At 44.4% G+C, this 20,786-nt stretch overlaps 1 protein-coding gene across 2 annotated transcripts in view; it reads right to left on the bottom strand.

Annotated features, from left to right (window-relative positions):
- The window catches only part of HIVEP3 (HIVEP zinc finger 3), a 255,814-nt gene that overhangs the window by 169,067 nt on the left and 65,961 nt on the right, over positions 1-20,786 (bottom strand). For both annotated transcript variants that reach the window (XM_063954614.1, XM_063954616.1), the window contains exon 2: positions 17,109-17,173. The gene's annotated coding sequence lies outside the window, so the exon portion shown is untranslated. The remainder of the gene's footprint in view (positions 1-17,108; positions 17,174-20,786) is intronic.

Below are 20,786 nucleotides of genomic sequence, written 5' to 3'. Positions count from 1 at the left end.
ACACAAGTATAATGCTTTCATTGACATTAAACAAATCCACATATGAATAGATCTCAAATATCTGTTTGTGCTTGTGTTTCATACACGCTTCCTCACTGTTCCAGGATCTAATCATTCTTTGGCTAGAGGTTATTATCACTTCTTTTTTTTTTTTTTTTAATTAATTAAGGTTCAAAGAGGGTTGAGATTACCTAAAGGATAAAAAAAAAAAAGGGGCAGACTAGATGGGCCAAGTGGTTCTTATCTGCCGTCAAATTCTATGTTTCTATGTTTAAGCTACATACACACTTAGCGATATAGTAAACGATATAGCTCATTTTCCTCCTCCTAAGCGATATCGCCAATTCCAACTTGTTGGAAAACACGTGGATCGGCGGATTAGCCGCGGAGCCATGCGTTTTGTCGAATTAGCGGCCAATTCCAACAGGTTTTTTGGCCTGTTTTCAACAATGCTGATCCGACTTTAAAAAAAGTCAGATCAACATTGTCGAAAACAGGCAAAACCTGTCGGAAATGCCATCTAACTGAATACTGACCGTCGGATCCTCTCCGTCTGAGAGGATCCAACAAGCATTGAATAGACCCATAAAATACTGAATTTTTCCAGTACAGACAAAGAGTTCAATTTGGTCTCAAAGTGCATTAGGCAGCCACCTAATTTACTTATACACAAATATTTTTCAGGCTTTTTGAACACAGATACGCTACATAGGAGAAAAACAAAAAACAGGTTCTCTTTATCATTTTATTGCTTTTAACTGACTGCTTCTACTACTAACATGTGTGGATTTGGTTGGTCAGGATCACTTTACTTATATTGCCTAAAAGAAATGTATTCACCTGGACTGTATATGGTTACTTTTGGTAAAAATTCTTTACTAATGTAAAGCATTCTGCTCCCAATGATACCACTTTACCAGATAGGGGTGGATTCTGAGCTAGAGGGCACCAATGTCCTTTTGCAAGTCTTTTGCCGCAGTCCCATGTGCGACTTTATGCTAATACCTATACAAAGCCCTTCCCTGGTGTACAGGCGTGCGTTCCAATGTCCTCCCAATTTGAGCATCTTTTAGATGCTGTAATACCACATAACCATCGGTCACACCATGGAAACTTGCACCAGCGCTATGCTAGGTACAGATTCTCTGAATATGGCCTCCACTGTGACCATGAGCACTGACTCAGGGGGAGCAAGGGGGTGGCTCGACCCTCACCAAAATATTTGAGAGGCACCAAAGTACTGGGTCATGGGGTGCAGTGCAGCCGCCATCTACAGTTAATGAGTGCAGTGTCAAGACAGACAAAATACCCTTTTCGGCTGCTCCACCTCCTCCCTCCCCACTACCCTTCTCTGCCTGCCTCCAGGGCCCTACTCCTCCCTGCACCCAACTCCAACCCCTACAGTGTATATCTAATTACTGTGGGCTGGCCCCTCCTCTGGGACCAGCCCTGTGCCCTTCTCACCCACACTTCATATGTTCCTCATCTCTTCCCCCTCAGCTACCCTTTGTCCTCCTACCACCTTCCCTCGTGGCATCCCCTGACCTCCCCGCATTTCCAACCAGGTTCAGCTGAAAATGTACCTTGTAAAGTCTTATTACCTTCCATGCACAGCCTCAGCCAGGGTGGGAGCTATGAGGGGATCCTGTTTCTTCGTCTTCTACATAAAGTCACTCACATGTTACATTATGTTTTTGGGGCATATTTATAATACACATTTTGTGGGAAATAACCACCCGTAAAATGTAAGTATTCCTTGAAAGTATTACAGGGTTTCTGCAGCAGAAATCAACGATATCTGCTGTGCTTTCCCTGTTTCCCAATACAATAGCGATGGTGTTAGTCATTGTAGTCTATGGGCTACATATCACACAGTTTACAGAGAGAGGGATTGTCCAGATCCCTCCTTGGTAACAGCCACTGGTGCTTTCGCTGCCTAATGACCACACATGCACAGTAGGTCTGCAGCATAAAATAAAGTGATTTTTAATTCATTTGGGCAAAAATTTATTTCTTACTGCCCGAATAGCAGCAAGAAGAATTAATATTTATCGAGCCTAGAACTTAACAAACAGTAAATGGGTCCCTTAATATTGTATGTTTCTTCTAAAACACTATTATTTGCATTCGCCATAGTGTCCTCTATGCTGTTTTTTACATAAATGTGTGTGAATGTATAGATAAATTCAGCGATTTAGTGGCGTAAAAATTAAATTATATCTTGCCCCCCCTAACCAAAAAGGATGTGGTGCCCCTGACTGTGAGTAATTGAGCGTCTGTGTATGAAACCACATGACAAGACACCAAAAGATGCAGCATCTCCATGAGTCTGAAAAGAAGCCTTTCTGTCACATCCAGGAACGCCCAATACTTTTCCAATACATTTCAGAGACCATACGTCTGACTCAGTAGTGTGTGCAATCAGGACATAGGTGCACTGTGGCTTAGAGGCATGTGCAGTAGAAATATATCGCTCCACTGCATTTGTCACTGGCAGTGCGTGCCACGCAGAATCAGGCCAATAGAAACATACATCCAAGTTAATAGTGAAAGTGATCACAAACCATATAACTAAATGAAATATTATCAGTTACATTTTCTTTTGTCAGTACTGAGTGTCAAACAACAATTTGTCCATTTACTTGGGACCCAAATAATGTGATTCGCCAATGACAGACACAAACATTAGTCATTGATAAACAGGAATTTCCAGCATAACCAAAATCAAATTTAAGTTATCATGGTCTAATTGTGAGGCACCACACGTCTCTCCAGCGCCAGACAGTCTGTATGACAAGTCATACATAAAAACAGAACAAGTACATACTAGGTTAATGAAGGAGATGTAGATGTGATGCAGGGTAGACATGGTTCTGATCATGGGGGCCAACAATATAGCGAATCAGTATTTTGATCAGGATTGCTGTTCATTTTGGTCCCTTACATGGACGAATATCTGGGCAGTAACCACATACAAAGTGATGCTTCTGCCAGCTATTACACTGCAGCCTTCAGTTTCTGTTTCCTTTTCCAGTAATAAACAGACAGAACATTCCAGGGAAGATGTTATTTCACTAAAATATTGTACTCGCATACAAGACTGTAATGTGATTTAACAGTAAGATAATTGTTAATTACAGTATATGGACAAATCAGGAATCTGTCTTGTGTCATAAACTAGTCTCTTGTATGTAGCCTCACCGAAACCTGGAACAAACCATGATCGGTGACCGGCACTCCCAATAATTATATCCAAAACTGCTTGGGTGCCTTCAGAGGGAAACAGATAACAATAGAGGATAGTACTGCGACACGCTGATTTTTTGAGCTAGTTATCTAAATAAGGAAATCCCGGGAGTGCCATAGTGCCATCCTCTATTGCTATAATGTGTGTGATTATATTTTATATATATATATATATATATATATATATATACACACACACACGCTGTATATACAGCAAATAGTGAAATGGGAGCTTAACTTATAATTTATCCACAACCAAATTTTTTCTAAAGAGTCCTACTCCACTGACTACCTGGATATGCACTTCCTGGATTGACCAGTGGCTGGCAAACAGGTCGGGAACCTATGGGGTATATGCAATTGCAGTCAAATTGCCGAAAATGTCGAAAAACGGGTCATTTTCGACACAAAAAAACCTGTCAAATTTGATTCGACAATTCAATACAGTACTTTTCGACAAAAAACATGCCGTTTCATTTTTGACTTTTGGCAATTCGACATTTTTTCAATTCGACATGTCTGCAATGTTAAAATGCGGCTTTTCGACAAAAGTATATTCAATTGAAGAATGTCAATTCGACAACAGTGCTTTTCGACAGTCATTTCGTCAATTTCATTCCGCCTCATTTTTCTGTCGTGATCTAATAATTTTTTTTAAAAACATGTATTTTTTGGTGCTTTTTTTATTGCTAATAGCATATCTATTTATATTTGAAGGGATTATCTACTTGGTTTGTCTATTTAGGAGCCACAAGTATTATTTAATCGATTTTTTAAAAGAATATTATTTTTTTTACTAACTACAATAATATGGAGTGCTTGTTTTTCAGTTGGAAGGGGTGTGAAATGGTTAAAAATCCTGAAAAAAAATGCGTGGGGTCCCCCTCCTAAGCATAACCAGCCCTATGTCTTTTGTCCCCCGTATTTTTGGCACCAGGACCAGACGCAGAGCCCGGTGCTGGTTGTTAAAATACGTGGGAACCTCTGTCATTTTCCCCCCCCGTATTTTTACAACCAGGACCAGCTCAAATAGCCCGAGGCTGGTTATGCTTAGGAGGGGAGACCCCACGCATTTTTTTTCAGGATTTATTGAACACTTTTGTGCCGTCCATGAAGTCAAATCCAGGCCGCCCACTATTCGTCAATTGGTCCGTTTTTCGACAGCGGGACTGTCAAATCCATTATTTATAGAATATGTCGAATTCGGGTCCCGGCAGGAGGGTTTCGCCTGTCAAATTGTGTCGAATCCAAAAACGGTCGAATTCCAGCCGGGATTCGACCGCAATTGCATATACCCCTATATCTCCATAGGCAAATTCTGTGACAAAAAAAGGGGGGAGGCAAAGGTGCCTAATGGTATCTAACTCTCTCTGCACATGTTATATCTGCCCCCCCCCCCCCCCCCCCCCCCCCTGCTGTGTACATGGTTTTGTCCAACTGCTAACAAATTTGCTGCTACGATCAGGTCTGAATTACCCCCTCTGTCCATTCTCTGAATCAGGCCCAAAGTCTTGTAACCAGTATGTGAGCAAACCACACAGAGCAAGACTACAAATACCGAAAGGAAAAATAAAACAATAGGGCAACAGATAATGTAGCATACCTAGGCCCCAACGAGTCTGGTTTTGTTGTTTTGCAGATTAAAATCATTGAACTGAATGAGTAATAATGAGTGATGTAATTGCCATTACTGAATTATGTCTGGGTTACATCAGCATGGTTATACTCAAAAGTTAGAAGAAATGCATTTGACAGGCTGAACTCCAATAACTGGGTAAAATATATTTGCAACTGAAGAGTAGGATTTTGTGGTGTTTAGTGTAACAAAAAAAAGAAGTTAATCTGCCATTCAAGATATAGGCCAAATCTGCACTAAACAAATGAGTATAAATTTACTCCAATGCTGTCCAGAAACTGCATAGCTGAATGGCTAAATGTGAATGGCAGGAATGAGCCATTTGTGGAACAATCCAGACTTCCGGACATGACTCATAAATACTTCTGATGTTGCCCTGATTTAAATGGACTCCAGCAATGGTTTCATCTCCCCCTTACTTGTTTTAACCAATATTTACAAATTAGACATGTCTATACCTCTATTATTTCATGTTGCTCTCTACCTTACCCCATCATTCTCAAATCTCTATGTGTCCAAAGGACTGAGGGCCTAATTTATGTTAAGCCGAAATTTTCACAACGGAATAATTATCAGCAGACTGCACAAACGCAGCAATCGCACTGCGCACATGCTAAGGTACCTTAGCGACCGCACTGACATTTTATACGCAGAGTGATGGACAGGAAGGAATCATTTAGAGGAGTCAAGTGGGAGTGGTGATAAAAACGCAAGTGTGTCATAGCCATTTTAGAGGGGTCTATCTGCCTTCAGTTGCGATCATGCACGCAGAGAAAAATGACGCCAGCGTTGCTACTGCCGCGGCCAGGTTGCGTAGCCATAGGTCAACATAAGGAGTCAATGTTCTTCGTTATTGCATCGGTGCTGTGTATGAGAAAGCAATTGCAGAGGACGTTGCAATGGCACCGGTGGGTGCCTATTTTCTTGGCAGCAGCTTCACTTTGCGATGATTAGCACTTCTGTAACCTAGAAAAACGCAGCTATGTGTGCATTTACATACAAACATGAATCTCATCTCAACACTATATTATATCCTATTAGTATATACAGTAATAAAACATCCAAAGACACCCATGAGTTAAAGTTGGAGGAGGACATCTGGGAGACGACTGACTGACTCAGAGTAATGGAGAAAAATCATGAGCGTATGTCAAAATCGGCGCTTTGTGCTAAACTGAAGAAGGAACCTATACATAATGTTATTGATGGTATCTCATTCAGCTAGTCATGTGGTTTTTTTTCGAACGGCTCTGACCAGTGTTGGTTGGGATGCCTCCAGTCAGACACATTGTTCCATGTATAGTTTATTTGTCCCAATAATGCAGGTTTCTGGTACAAGGTCCACAATTTCATTGCTCAGGTTAGGAGTATGCCCCTATGCCTCTCTTACTCCCCCACACACTCCCTAATGTGTCTCCCCACTCTGCCCAGTTCACTGGTCCTAACTTTCACACAGACTGTTGTGTGAATGCAGCTCATCAGAAGTATCCTCTCCCTTTGTCTATCACCTTTCTAATTAACAAGGTGTGACAAATTCATAGTTGCAAGCATAATTCATGCCAAAAACCATATATTTTCTAAATTTTAGTCTCCTTGGATAGACCACCCAACCTCACCTTGATAGATCTCCTTTTATATATTTTATAGGACACCAGGCTCTACATTTACCTCTCCGCCTATCCGCCCTCCCCGGAGTAACCTCCCTGCATTTTCTATTCTTTCTTTTTCCCTTACAAATTTTATTTCCAATCACATTTTTCAGATATCATGTTCTGTTAAAAATATGCTGGTGTCATACAAGGCTGCTGCAGCTGCTCTGGATTGTACAAATAAGCTACTCAGGTGTGTCCTGAACCGCTCTGTTCATTTTTTGTGGTTGTTGTGAAATGCTAAGCTTTCCCCTCCTCTTCCATTTTTAGATTTCTGTACCCTCATTGTCCCTAAAAACTAATTAAAAATAAGAATTTACTTACCGATAATTCTATTTCTCGTAGTCCGTAGTGGATGCTGGGAACTCCGTAAGGACCATGGGGAATAGCGGCTCCGCAGGAGACTGGGCACAAAAGTAAAGCTTTAGGACTACCTGGTGTGCACTGGCTCCTCCCCCTATGACCCTCCTCCAAGCCTCAGTTAGGATACTGTGCCCGGACGAGCGTACACAATAAGGAAGGATTTTGAATCCCGGGTAAGACTCATACCAGCCACACCAATCACACCGTATAACCTGTGATCTGAACCCAGTCAACAGCATGATAACAGAGGAGCCTCTGGAAAGATGGCTCACAACAATAATAACCCGATTTTTGTAACAATAACTATGTACAAGTATTGCAGACAATCCGCACTTGGGATGGGCGCCCAGCATCCACTACGGACTACGAGAAATAGAATTATCGGTAAGTAAATTCTTATTTTCTCTGACGTCCTAGTGGATGCTGGGAACTCCGTAAGGACCATGGGGATTATACCAAAGCTCCCAAACGGGCGGGAGAGTGCGGATGACTCTGCAGCACCGAATGAGAGAACTCCAGGTCCTCCTCAGCCAGGGTATCAAATTTGTAGAATTTAGCAAACGTGTTTGCCCCTGACCAAGTAGCTGCTCGGCAAAGTTGTAACGCCGAGACCCCTCGGGCAGCCGCCCAAGATGAGCCCACCTTCCTTGTGGAATGGGCTTTTACAGATTTTGGCTGTGGCAGGCCTGCCACAGAATGTGCAAGCTGAATTGTACTACAAATCCAACAAGCAATAGTCTGCTTAGAAGCAGGAGCACCCAGCTTGTTGGGTGCATACAGGATAAACAGCGAGTCAGATTTCCTGACTCCAGCCGTCCTGGAAACATATATTTTCAAGGCCCTGACTACGTCCAACAACTTGGAGTCCTCCAAGTCACTAGTAGCCGCAGGTACCACAATAGGTTGGTTCAGATGAAACACTGAAACCACCTTAGGGAGAAAATGAGGACGAGTCCTCAATTCCGCCCTGTCTGAATGGAAGATCAGATAAGGGCTTTTACAGGATAAAGCCCGCCAATTCTGACACGCGCCTGGCCGAGGCCAGGGCCAACAACATGACCACTTTCCATGTGAGATATTTTAACTCCACAGATTCAAGTAGTTCAAACCAATGTGACTTTAGGAACCCCAAAACTACATTGAGATCCCAAGGTGCCACTGGAGGCACAAAAGGAGGCTGTATATGCAGTACCCCTTTTACAAACGTCTGAACTTCAGGAACTGAAGCTAGTTCTTTCTGGAAGAAAATTGACAGGGCCGAAATTTGAACCTTAATGGACTCCAATTTTAGGCCCATAGACACTCCTGTTTACAGGAAATGCAGGAATCGACCTAGTTGAAATTCCTCCATCGGGGCCTTACTGGCCTCGCACCACGCAACATATTTTCGCCAAATGCGGTGATAATGCTTTGCGGTTACATCCTTCCTGGCTTGATCAGGGTAGAGATGACTTCATCCGGAATGCCTTTTTCCTTCAGGATCCGGCGTTCAACCGCCCTGCCGTCAAACGCAGCCGCGGTAAGTCTTGGAATAGACAGGGTCCTTGCTGGAGCAGGTCCCTTCTTAGAGGTAGAGGCCACGGGTCCTCCGTGAGCATCTCTTGAAGTTCCGGGTACCAAGTCCTTCTTGGCTAATCCGGAGCCACGAGTATAGTTCTTACTCCCCTCCGTCTTATAATTCTCAGTACTTTTGGTATGAGAGGAAGAGGAGGGAACACATACCCTGACTGGTACACCCACGGTGTTACCAGAGCGTCCACAGCTATTGCCTGAGGGTCCCTTGAACTGGCGCAATACCTGTCCAATTTTTTGTTTAGGCGGGACGCCATCATGTCCACCTTTGGTTTTTCCCAATGGTTTACAATCATGTGGAAGACTTCTGGGTGAAGTCCCCACTCTCCCGGGTGGAGGTCGTGCCTGCTGAGGAAGTCTGCTTCCCAGTTGTCCACTCCCGGAATGAACACTGCTGACAATGCTATCACATGATTTTCCGCCCAGCGAAAAATCCTTGCAGCTTCTGCCATTGCCCTCCTGCTTCTTGTGCCGCCCTGTCTGTTTACGTGGGCGACTGCCGTGATGTTGTCCGACTGGATCAGCACCGGCTGACCTTGAAGCAGAGGTCTTGCTTGGCTTAGGGCATTGTAAATGGCCCTTAGCTCCAAATATTTATATGAAGTGATGTCTCCAGGCTTGACCACAAGCCCTGGAAATTTCTTCCCTGTGTGACTGCTCCCCAGCCTCGCAGGCTGGCATCCGTGGTCACCAGGACCCAGTCCTGAATGCCAAATCTGCGGCCCTCTAGAAGATGAGCACTCTGCAACCACCACAGGAGAGACACCCTTGTCTTTGGTGACAGGGTTATCCGCTGATGCATCTGAAGACGCGATCCAGACCATTTGTCCAGCAGGTCCCACTGGAAAGTTCTTGCGTGGAATCTGCCGAATGGAATTGCTTCGTAGGAAGCCACCATTTTTCCCAGGACCCTTGTGCACTGATGCACTGACACTTGGCCTGGTTTTAGGAGGTTTCTGACTAGTTCGGATAACTCCCTGGCTTTCTCCTCCGGGAGAAACACCTTTTTCTGGATTGTGTCCAGGATCATCCCTAGGAATAGAAGGCGTGTCGTCGGGATCAGCTGCGATTTTGGAATATTGAGAATCCAACCGTGCTGCCGCAGCACTATCTGAGATAGTGCTACCCCGACTTCCAACTGTTCCCTGGATCTTGCCCTTATCAGGATATCGTCCAAGTAAGGGATAACTAAAACTCCCTTCTTTCGAAGGAGTATCAACATTTCGGCCCTTACCTTGGTAAAGATTCGGGGTGCCGTGGACAATCCAAACGGCAGCGTCTGAAACTGATAGTGACAGTTCTGTACCACAAACCTGAGGTACCCTTGGTGAGAAGGGTAAATTGGGACATGTAGGTAAGCATCTTTGATGTCCAGAGAGACCATATAGTCCCCTTCTTCCAGGTTTGCAATCACTGCTCTGAGTGACTCCATCTTGAATTTGAACCTTTGTATGTAAGTGTTCAAGGATTTTAGATTTAAAATTGGTCTCACCGAGCCGTCCGGCTTCGGTACCACAAATAGTGTGGAATAGTACCCCTTTCCCTGTTGCAGGAGTGGTACCTTGATTATCACCTGCTGGGAATACAGCTTGTGAATGGCTTGCAATACTGCCTCCCTGTCTGAGGGAGACGTCGGTAAAGCAGACTTTAGGAAACGGCGAGAGGGAGACGTCTCGAATTTCTTGAGACGGGCCCCCACCGTGCCTGAGTCCGCTTGTAAAGTCCCAGCGTCATGCTGAGGACTTTGCGGAGGCGGGATAGGGCTTTTGTTCCTGGGAACTGGCTGTTTGCTGCAGCCTTTTTCCTCTCCCTCTGCCCCGGGGCAGAAATGAGGCGCCTTTTGCCCGCTTGCCCTTATGGGGCCGAAAGGACTGCGCCTGATAATACGGCGTCTTCTTAGGTTGAGAAGCTACCTGGGGTAAAAATGTGGATTTTCCAGCAGTTGCCGTGGCTACCAGGTCTGATAGACCTACCCCAAATAACTCCTCCCCTTATAAGGCAATACTTCCATGTGCCTTTTAGAATCCGCATCACCTGACCACTGCCGCGTCCATAAACCTCTTCTTGCAGAAATGGACAGCGCGCTAACTCTTGATGCCAGTCGGCAAATATCCCTCTGTGCATCACGCATATATAGAAATGCATCCTTCAAATGCTCTATAGTCAGTAATATACTGTCCCTATCTAGGGTATCAATATTTTCAGTCAGGGAATCCGACCACGCCAGGCCCGCACTGCACATCCAGGCTGAGGCGATTGCTGGTCGCAGTATAACACCCGTGTGAGTGTATATACATTTTAGGATATTCTCCAGCTTTCTATCGGCAGGTTCCTTTAGGGCGGCCGTATCAGGAGAGGGTAGTGCTACCTGTTTAGACAAGCGTGTGAGCGCTTTATCCACCCTAGGGGGTGTTTCCCAACGTGCCCTATCCTCTGGTGGGAAAGGGTACGATGCCAATAACCTTTTAGGAATTATCAGTTTTTTATCGGGGGAAACCCACGCCTCATCACACACTTCATTTAATTCCTCGGATACAGGAAAAACTACAGGCAGTTTTTTCTCACCAAACATAATACCCTTTTTAGTGGTACTTGTATTATCAGAGATATGCAATACATTTTTCATTGCTTCAATCATGTAACGTGTGGCCCTAGTGGAAGTCACGTTTGTCTCCTCATCATCGACACTGGAGTCAGTATCCGTGTCTGTGTCTGCCATTTGAGGTAACGGGCGTTTTAAAGCCCCTGATGGCGTTTGAGACCCCTGGACAGGCACAAGCTGAGTAGCCGGCTGTCTCATGTCGTCAACTGTCTGTCGTAAAGAGCTGACACTGTTACGCAATTCCTTCCATAAGCTCATCCACTCAGGTGTCGACTCCCTAGGGGGTGACAACTCTATAATAGGCAATTGCTCCGCCTCCATCTCATTTTCCTCCTCAAACATGTCGACACAATCGTACCGACACACCGCACACACACAGGGAATGCTCTGATAGAGGACAGGACCCCACTAGCCCTTTGGGGAGACAGAGGGAGAGTATGCCAGCACACACCAGAGCGCTATATATAGACAGGAATACCACTATAAAATGTGCTTTTCCCTTTATAGCTGCTGTTAGTATTAAAACTGCGCCAAATTAGTGCCCCCCTCTCTTTTTTACCCTTTTCTGTAGTGCAGGACTGCAGGGGAGAGTCAGGGAGACGTCCTTCCAGCGGAGCTGTGATGGAAAATGGCGCCCGTGTGCTGAGGAGATAGGCTCCGCCCCCTTCTCGGCGGCCTTTTCTCCCGCTTTTTGGTGAGTTCTGGCAGGGGTTAAAATACATCCATATAGCCCTGGGGGTTATATGTGGTGTATTTATGCCAGCCAAGGTGTTTACATTGCTGCTCAGGGAGCCCCCCCCCTAGCGCCCTGCACCCTCATTGACCGAAGTGTGAAGTGTGCCTGAGTAACAATGGCGCACAGCTGCAGTGCTGTGCGCTACCTTGTTGAAGACTGATGTCTTCTGCCGCCGATTTTTCCGGACCTCTTCTTGCTTCTGGCTCTGTAAGGGGGCCGGCGGCGCGGCTCTGGGACCGAGCTCCGAGGCTGGGCCTGTGTTCGGTCCCTCTGGAGCTAATGGTGTCCAGTAGCCTAAGAAGCCCAAGCTGGCTGCAAGCAGGCAGGTTCGCTTCTTCTCCCCTTAGTCCCTCGATGCAGTGAGCCTGTTGCCAGCAGGTCTCACTGAAAATAAAAAACCTAAAACTAAACTTTCAATAAGAAGCTCAGGAGAGCCCCTAGTGTGCACCCTTCTCGGCCGGGCACAAAAATCTAACTGAGGCTTGGAGGAGGGTCATAGGGGGAGGAGCCAGTGCACACCAGGTAGTCCTAAAGCTTTACTTTTGTGCCCAGTCTCCTGCGGAGCCGCTATTCCCCATGGTCCTTACGGAGTTCCCAGCATCCACTAGGACGCAGAGAAAATGTGAATGGCAGTAAACAAGAAATTAATGGATGCATTTAGTGTGCGCTGCTGAGTTCACCCATTGCATGAGTGGAAGAAGACACAACTTCATATCGAAGAACGGGTATGGGTCGATTCAACTTAGGTCGACCATGGAAGGTCGACATGCATTAGGTCAACAGGGACAATAGGTTGACATGGTCATTAGGTCAACATGTACTAGGTCGACAGGTCAAAAGGTCGACATGGGTTTTTGGACTTTTTTTCGGTGTCGTTTTCTACGTAAATTAGTGCACTGGGTGCCCTCGCTTGGCTCGCTTCACTCGCCATGCTTCGGACAAGGTGCCTCGCTCCACTACCGCTGCACTCGACATAGGTTACCGTTCCGAATTGTAGTCCACGTGGATCATCATGTACGAAAAAGTTTAAAAATAAATAAAACATTTTTAAAAATTTGAAAAACTCATGTCGACCTTTTGACCTGTCGACCTAGTACCTGTTGACCTCATAACCATGTCGACCTAATGCATGTCGAACTTCAGTGGTCGACCTAATAACTGTCGACCTAACGACCGTATCCCCGAAGAACAAGCAACCAAGGCGTCTTTGGGGTAAATGTATTATCGTTTATGTTTTGTCCATTATCTGTGTGGACCCACTTCACCATCACGGTGTAGGGGATCCACATATCTTCGGAATATATTATATTTGTTGAAGCCGATGTGGCACTAACCAGCTTGTAATGGATTGGATTTTTTTTTTTTTTTTACTTTAGTGAACAAAACACAATAGGCCAGGGAGAGGAGCAATGAGGGATAACAGTTTCTGAGTCTATCAGTTTACGTGCTGCATTAATAGGACACCTTTATAGCCCGGGCAGGCTTCAAATATCCATCTGGATTTGGCTACCATGAGGAAAAGGTTTTATTCCATAGACGTATGATTGGAATGGAGATGCTACTAATAATACAGAAGTTTGTCTAACGGTGGATCATGCAGCAAAATGAGGTCTAGAATACTTGTGTTAAGGCCCATACACACGGTGAGGTTCGGGCTATGCCCGATTCTCACTATGTGGCAGGAGCTAGGTCGGCATCGCAAGCACATAATGAGTGCGCTTGCGATACTGACTATGTGCGATTTTGGCTAAGTGTCAATTTTGACTGTCTCTTCTATAGAGATAGTCAAAATTGTCTTGCCTGCACAGTCTATCTAGGCTTGCGATGCCAACCGCACGGGACCGCACATCGGCACCTTGCGATCTGCACTAACTTTTCTTACGATTTTGACTATATAGTCAAAATCGTAAGAAAATATCTCACCGTGTGTACACACCATAAGAATGCGCTTGTTAAAAAATATACTAGATCACTAAAATCCAATATTATTTTTCTATTTATTAAACATACTGTAGCAGTATGCAACAAATAAAAATGATAAAACATGAAAATCATGCATAAAAAATATACATAAGTTATACAATATTAAATATAACACATTATACAGCAAAGATATATACGTCATGTTCTAATATGAGAATCATCAGAATATAGCACCAGTCGCTTTTAAAGAATCTCTTATAAGGACTGCGACAAAAGTGTTTGTACAAAAGTACTCACTATGGTGGTCATTCCGAGTTGTTCGCTTGCTAGCTGTTTTTAGCAGCCGTGCAAACGCTATGCCGCCTCCCACTGGGAGTGTATTTTAGCTTAGCAGGAGTGTGAACGAAAGGATTGCAGAGCGGCGGCAAAGTTTTTTTGTGCAGTTTTAGAGTAGCTCAATACCTACTCAGAGCATGCGATCACTTCAGACTGTTCAGTTCCTGTTTTGACGTCACAAACACGCCCTGCGTTCGCACAGCCACGCATGCGTTTTTCCTGGCACGCCTGCGTTTTTTCGAACACTCCCTGAAAACGGTCAGTTGACACCCAGAAACGCCCACTTCATGTCAATCACTCTGCGTTCAGCAGTGCGACTGAAAAGCTTCGCTAGACCTTGTGTGAAACTACATCGTTCGTTGTAATAGTACGACGCGCATGCACATTGCGCCGCATTCGCAGAAGTGCCTTTTTTTGCCTCATCGCGGCACAGCGAACGAATGCAGCTAGCGATCAACTTGGAATGACCCCCTATATCTATTACCAGGGAAATGCTCTGGACATTCACAGTCTATTATCTGCTGCAGTTCCAAGACACCGCTGCTTGTATGGAAATTGAGCTGCCTTTGCTGCTATATATGGGGGTATATTCAATTCATATCGGAATGCCCGACAGGTCAAAAAACTGCAATTTTTGCAGTTTTTAGGGCAAATTTAGATTCGCCCTATTCAATTAAAGGGCCTTTTTTTCGACTTGACGGAAATTCCGACCTGGCGTAATATGTATAAGGAGGCTGTACCTGGCGTAATGTGTATAAGGAGGCTCTACTTGACGTAATGTATAAAAGGGGACTCTACCTGGCTTAATGTGTATAAGGAGGCTGTACCTGGCTTAATGTGTATAAGTGGCACTACTGTGTGACGTAATTTGAATTATGTATACTACTGTGCAGCGTAATTTGAAATGGTATTATCTTGTGAACACACTCCTTTCCCATGAAGCCACGTCCCTATATTTTTGCCGCGCGCCTAAGGCATGCACTGTCCCTGTTTTGCATATGGAGGAGGAAGAGGTGACAACACCACCATCTCCCCCGTTCCCCAACTCCGCTGCTTGGGTGTCACTCTTGACTTCTCCCTCTCCTTTGCACCCCACATCCAAGCTCTGGCACAATCCTGTCGGTTCCAGCTACGCAACATTGCTCGCATCAGGCCATTTCTCTCCCAGAGTGCAACAAAACTTATCATCCACTCACTGGTCATCTCACAACTCGAGAACATTGCAGTAGTCCTCACTGGCCTCACTTGCTCCCACCTCGCCCCCCTCCAATCTGTCCTGAACTCCGCAGCTAGGCTAATATTCCTCTTCTGCCGCTCCACATCTGCCATTCCCCTTCGACAAAATCCCCTACAGAATCCTCTTCAAACTCCTCACCCTCACATACAAGGCCATCTCTAATTCCACTGCTCCCTACATCTCCAACCTCCTCTCCCTTCATACTCCCTCCCGCCCCCTATGGTCAACCAATGACCGTCGCCTCTCCACCGCCCTGGTCACTGCTTCCCATGCTCGAGTTCAAGACTATGCCCGTGCTCTACCCCTTCAGTGGAACGCACTCCCCCGCTCCATTAGACTCTCCCCGAACTTGCAAAGCTTCAAACGGGCACTAAAAACCCACCTATTCATCAAAGCATACCCTCCCAACGCATAACCTAGTCCTGAGGCCGCTCCTCCATCCCTCATGCCTTGAACATCTCATCTTTGCTTACATACTGCCATCAGGCTACCTCCCGCTTGCTTGCACCTCATGTCATCTGTCTGTCGACCCTTCCCACTAGTCTGTTAGCTCTTCAGAGCAGGGCCCTCTTTCCTCTTGTTATCTAAGCCCTCTTCTCAACACATTTCACTCGCAGCTCTCCCCTACTCAGCGACCATCTTTACCCGCTTTTTTTCCTGCTGGTAAAGGCTCATCTCCATCTATGGCCACCAGCTCCTAGTAGTACGATGATCACTCCCTCACTACTTACATCTTAGCTGTATTATGTATTTATTTACTGTAATGCTAAGTTTTGTCTCCCTGTACTGTCCTTTGTACGGCGCTGCGAAACACTTGTGGCGCCTTATAAATAAAATGTAATAATAATAATAATAATTCTCTAACTGGCACAGGGTACCAAAAGTCTAGTTTGCACTCATTGATCACCCATTTGGCTTTGGATGCGCTTTTACTATCTACTGTAGTACTGAGAACAGTTGAAACGTTCTGAGTGGTAACAAGTACATTGCTGCTTGCAGATTATGGGGGGAATTCAACTGCCAGCGAAGGGTGTGAATTGCTGTGCCACAACGTTAAAATGCCAGCAACAGCAGCTCATCTCGCACCCTTCGCATGGCCAATTCCCACATAAATGCTCGCTACTCTATGGTGTAGCAAAAACTTTTGTGCAAGATACCACAGTCGTAAACTGAGGCGGGTCTTGTAAATTCGGCCAGGCGAGATCATTGCTGGCAACTGAATTCCCCTCAATGTCCCTTTCACAAGCATCTGAATACATGCTGCTACTGTACATTTATTTCTTTTGGAATACTGTTGCAGTCTATATAAGAGATTCTTTTAAAGTTACTGGTGCTATATACTTATTCTGAAGATTTTCATTTTAGAATATAGACCTATATTTCTTTGCTGTATAATGTGTTATATTTCATACTTGATAATTTATGTATGGCTTTTTATGTTGATTTTCATTTATTTATTTTATTTGTTGTATATTGCTAAGTTTAGTAAAACAGCATTCTACCACCTTTCATATAAAGTCTGAGAGTTTGCACTGTAACTGACAACAAACGCAACTGTACAGGTAGGGGTAGATTTCTAATTCACCTAACACTCCACACAGACACGGCATTGCTGTGAATCGAACCAAAGACCTCAGTGCTGAGAGGCAGCCATTTTAAACATTACGCCAACTGTGTTGCCAAGAATATCTTCAAATGTACAGATTTTTGTTGTATTCCTAAACCTTATAAAAGGTGCACACTCTAATATGCCAAAATGTACAAATTAGGAATTGTGTTGCCTAAGAGAGGCAAAGAATATGTCTTACCTTTTACAAAGGCTGTCACAGAGACCTTTAATTACTGTATGCTCCAGTATCACAAAATGAAGTACCTGAAAGTAGAAATTGTGACAATTATTAAGGTTAAATTATCCAGGAACTTCTCCTCCATAAGGCCGCCCACAGATGAAGTTATTCACAGTAACCAGATCAATGAGTATTTTGGCCCATTCATATGTGGACAAATTACACTGTACCAGTGTTCAGGTATCAAGTAACAAAATCTTACTATCGTAATAGGTTGCTGCAATTCAAAGTCAAATGATAACGACACACACGCAGTACTTGGGGGAGTGGCACTGTGTTACACTTTTATTAACTGCAAAATCTGATCAATCGTTTTATTGTTCATGCACTCATCATATGCAGTCAAAATGTAATTCCATCTAGGGGAGGACTGACTGAGTATTATCACCACATGAACAGACTTAGTTAGTACTTTCTGTAATGCTCAATGGATGAAGGGGGGGGATTCAGACCCGATCGCTGCTGTGCGCTTTTGCACAGCGGGCGATCAAGTAGTAACTGCGCATGCACCGCAATCCGCACGCGCGTCAGACAAGAACAAAGGGCATCACCGGTCAGTGACGGGATGGTACAAAAAATCCGATCGCATGGGCGTTTGCAAGGTGATTGACAGGAGGAGGCCGTTTGTGGTTGGTAACTGACCGTTTATTGTGAGTGTCCAGAAAAACGCAGGCGTGCCCAAGCGTTTTCAGGGAGGGTGTCTGATGTTAGCTCTGGCCCCGATCAGCCTGTTCTCATCGAACTGTAGGAGTAAGTCCTGGGCTGCGCAGAGACTGCACAAAGTGGATTTTTGCAGCTCTGCGTACACATGTGATTGCACACTTGCACAGCGAATTTACACTCCCCCTAGAGGCGGCGACTATCTGAACGCAGGAGAGCAAAGTTTGCAGCCCAGCGATCAGGTCTTAATCACCCCCAATATGCGTCCAACTCCACATCTGTAACATATGTGCTTGTTGTATATCATATATACATCACTTACATGTTTTCAAATATTTGTCTAGTTTTCAAAATATACATTTGCGATTAGACATTAACAGATCTAAAAAGATAATTCTCTACTAAAAGTGGAACTTGCCATCAGGTTGAACCCTTTTTTTCCCCAATCAAACATTCCCCTAGAACAGGGTAAGGCAACCTGCAGCTCTCCAGCTGCTGTGGAACTACACATCCCAGCATGCCCTACAACAGGTTTGCTGTTAGGATGTTCTAAAACTGTGGCAAGGCATGCTGGAATGTGTAGTTCCACAGCAGCTGGAGAGGTGCAGGTTACCTACCCCTGCCCTAGAACAAGTTGGTATAGTTTTACAGGGAGAAGGGACACTATTATAACAGATACATTGGAACTACAGCAAGGGGATACTCCTGTCCACCAATACTAAGAAGGCCTTTGACCAGACTGTATGAACATAAATGAGAAGATGAAATCCAAGAAATTACATATGGGGCGGGATGTAATGAAGTCAGAGTTCGGAAGCCGTGCGATAGTAAAGGGGCAATCATGCAATAGGCATGGTTTAGCTTTGTACATGATTGCCCTTTAAAAAAAGTAGTTCAGCCGTCATCCCGCCGAACTCAGACTTCATTACAACCTGGCCATGGTGGGTGAACAAAATTAAAATATTTACTAATTAATAAAGTTACAAATCCATAAATAATTTATCTTCCGCACATTCTGAATATGTTGGTTGTTGTTCTAGATCAGTGTTTCCCAAACGCGGTCCTCAAGGATCAATAACAGTTCACGTTTTCTTTTGACAGCCGGATTTAAAAGATTATCCAAATAATTTATCAATTTATAAATACAAAAACTTCTTTTTTTTTTAATTATTGATATTTGACTGCAATATAGTACAAAATCCACATTTTTCACATTACTAGGTGCATACGCCCATCTATTATAAGGAATGGACAATGTAAAATGAGTCTATTTTACTTTAGGAGGAAAGGCAGGTGCACATGAAAATGCACGTAACAGAAGGTTCCAATAAATCCAGCCACTTTCTGCTTTAGCACCACCCCTGTCATTAAACATTTTTCTTTTTTCTCTCTCATACTGCTTTTCCGTCAAAATCCTGGGTCTAATCCAGATTTTTTTTACCCGTCATTTTGCCTGGTCTCACTCGCCAATGTCCCTGTTTCCACTGGACTTTATTCCCAGGTTGACACCATTTCCACTGAATAAGGGAAAACCCGAGACACAGTGACAGCACAGCCCCTTTGATTGACACAGTGACAGTAGCACAGCCCCTTAGATTGACACAGTGACAGTAGCACAGTCCCTTAGATGGGACACAGTGACAGCACAGCCCCTTTGATTGACACAGTGACAGTAGCACAGTCCCTTAGATGGGACCCAGTGACAGCACAGCCACTTTGATGGACATAGTGATAGCACAGCCCCTCTAGAACAAATTAATTAAAGAAAAAAAAATATTTGTAAACAAGCCTCTCCCAGCGTCTCCTCTGGTCCCTGGGCGATGACATCAGCAACCAGTGCCCAGGAGGGACCAATCAGCGGCTTATGGAAATTCCCGGGATAAAAATCCCAGGTAAGTGCTGTATCCACTACAGCTCACCCAGGAAAGACCCACTAAAAACCCTGCTTGTTACCAGGGATTTTTTACTTGTAACAGTTTCCACTGACAAAAATCCCTGGTAGGTGCTCATTGATGTGCAAAAACTAGAGATGTGCAGCGGACACTTTTCGGGTTTTGTGTCTTGGATCTGGATCTCTGCACGTGTTTTGATCTGGATTGGTTTTGCCAAAACCACCCTTTCCGGTTTTGGATCTGGATGATTTTTGAAAAAACCATAAAAGCAGCTAAAATCACAGAATTTGGGGGTAATTTTGCTCCTACGGTATTATTAGCCTCAATAACATTCATTTCCAGTCTATTCTGAACACCTCACAATATTGTTTTTAGGCCAAAAGCTTGCACCGAGTTCGCTGGATGACTAAGCTAAGTGACACAAGTGGGCGGCATAAACACCTGATCCATCTAGGAGTGGCACTGCAGTGGCAGACAGGATGGCAGTTTTAAAAACTAGGCCCCAAAGTACACATAATGCGAAGAAAAAAAAGAGGTGCAAGATGGAATTGTCCTTGGGCCCTCCCACCCACCCTTATGTTGTTTAAACACGACATGCACAGTTTAATAAATCCATCATTTCAGTGACAGGTGGGCCCCCTGGAAAAAGATTGCCAAGTTCTAAGAATCATAGCTATCTACAGACATACCACCTCCTTCTTTGATGACTTTTCACATTATGAGAAGAGGCAAGAGGAAGAGGACAGTGTCAAGAAGGTGATTAAAAATTAGAGAGGCACACGCAATCAGGAACAACACACAGGCTTTCACCTCCACTCCTACAGTATATTGATGTGGAACAGAAAGGACTTTAACCAAGAAAATATATAATTATCACATTACTGGACAAAGTAAAAAACTAGGGCCAAAGCCTCCGAATTTGTAGCCCTTTCTCCATGTTCAGAGATTAAGATAATCTCGGATTTCATGTTGGGATTAAACTGGTGTATACCACAGGATCAAGATTGGGTATTTTCCCCTCCATGGAGTCTGGTGACTTATTTTGTGAAAATCTTGTGGGTTTCTTTTTTTTTCCATTTTTAATTGC

This window comes from Pseudophryne corroboree, chromosome 2 (assembly GCF_028390025.1).
Source record: "Pseudophryne corroboree isolate aPseCor3 chromosome 2, aPseCor3.hap2, whole genome shotgun sequence".
NCBI lineage: Eukaryota > Metazoa > Chordata > Amphibia > Anura > Myobatrachidae > Pseudophryne > Pseudophryne corroboree.
This window is presented reverse-complemented; position numbering and strand designations above follow the sequence as displayed.